We start from the raw sequence: 2,034 nt of genomic DNA, 5'->3' as shown, positions 1-2,034 counted from the left end.
TAGTCCTGGAATCTAGTTTCCGTGTTTACTATTACTGTGTCGATTACCTCTAATACTAGCCTTCTCCATTTCTAAATACATATTTCTGTTTCGTTACACTAGTTCAAATACTCCTGCTGAAATTGTAAGGCTCTTTCTTACCTTCCACTTTGCGTTTCATACATATTAGTCTCTCACTAGCCTTAATGCAGTTTTCTATTTCTGGCTTACAGATTTACTTTGCAAAATGTCGAACAAGATACTGGTATGCTGGAAAATCTATTTGTACACCTGCAGTAGAAAAAGAGAAGTCTGGTGATCAAGTATACAATTTAGCCCAATTGGTCGATGTAAAGAAATATAATCCCAGTCTTGCTTGTATTTCACATTCAATGCTGCTCATGTCCGTGTAGTGAAGAAAAATGGTTTTAACAGCGTGTGAATGAAAATACCTTGTTTCGCAAGGACCTTATAATTTAAATCCCCCTTCCCCCTGAAGTTAACTTGTTTTACCGCAACGGCTATTATTCGTGAAATACTGGTTTGCTATAAAAAATTTTAATTGCGTAATTTTTAGAAGCATAGAGGATGGTCCAACTGATGTGCACAGCAGTGGATACAGACTGCACGAGGGTGTGCCTCTTTCACTATAGGATGTACACAATTTTTCCGTGTTATTGCACTACAGCCGTCTTATGTTTGCGATACTAGTTTGTTTTTATCAATATTCTAACTGCTTAGCACTTGCAGCTAAACAGTGGCTATGCCTTGTGCACACCAGTTTTTAGCTAAGTCATAAAACCACATCCATCTCATATTTCTCCTTATTTGCAAAACGAAAAATTACTAATAGCTTACTTCAGACATCCGTTATTTCGTCGGCTTGTACTGACAAAGGACTTAATTTCACTTGAAACTTGCTCTAGAGGATTATTTTAACTTCACTTGAAATCTGTTCTTTAACAACATCCATAATACAAGTTGTTAAATGATTGTCAGAAAGTGGCTTCAAGTACTCCATGATGCTAAATAATCTTTCGTGAGTGTTCGTATCCAGCGAAGAATTTCAGAAGTTCTAAAAATTTTATTCACTCATGCCTCAGATTCCTCACGAGTTCGGAGACAACTTTTGCCATGCTGAAAAGCAGATAGTCGTAATGCATCTATTCCGCTTCTGTTTCTGTAACCTTCTCGTTGTGTTTCAATGTTCCAATCGTGCTGCTTGTGAAAGAGCATGGTCAATTCTTACTGTGCTTAGCTGATTGTATTTAACAGTTGCTGTAACATGTGAAATTGAACCTTGGTCCTTTTTAGCATTCGAAATAAAATTTTGATGCCTCTTCGCCTAGTCCCCACTTACGCGATCAACCGTCAACCATTCCAAATAACACACAGTAAGAACAAAAGTTGTTCCTTACAACGCTGCCACTTTACCACCGTTTTGAATTTTACTATTGTGTTTGAAAGCTTCTTACAAATTTTCCCTAAAATTTGATACACAAACTGCGTCAGCTTTCTTTCTTACACTCTTGCAAACACCACAATTGCATTGTGTGTGTATTTGGAAGAAAAGCGGTAGAGAAACAGTAAACACTTGAATGAAGCCCTAGGTATTACGTCAAGATAGTAAAAGAATTCAGCAAAATTTGTTACGAGAGCTACAAGAGGAGGAATTCAAGTCTTAACATATAAATTACTTATGAATGGATGAGATTATTTCAGTATTTGCTCAGTAACGTGGATTCTCATGTTACAAAACAGAATGTTTTCTGGACATACAGCATTTCTAAGAATATACTGTGTCACTGCGATTTCTTGATACATGACAGCTACTCTGGTTTATGACACGGCACATTAATATCACATTGTAATCAACCAAAATAATTTCAGAAACGTGTCAAGCGATTTATAAACCGATGAAGGTGGAATATGTGAAGGTAAATAAACGTTTAGTACACTTTATGGGGACTATAAGAACAATTTTTAATTTTAAATAGTGTTACCACAACGGCAAAATTAATACAAAGTTCGAAACAGATGAAGCGCTTTTTAATT

The sequence above is a fragment of the Schistocerca gregaria genome, unplaced genomic scaffold, assembly GCF_023897955.1.
Source record: "Schistocerca gregaria isolate iqSchGreg1 unplaced genomic scaffold, iqSchGreg1.2 ptg000290l, whole genome shotgun sequence".
NCBI classification, from domain to species: Eukaryota; Metazoa; Arthropoda; class Insecta; order Orthoptera; family Acrididae; genus Schistocerca; species Schistocerca gregaria.
This window is presented reverse-complemented; position numbering follows the sequence as displayed.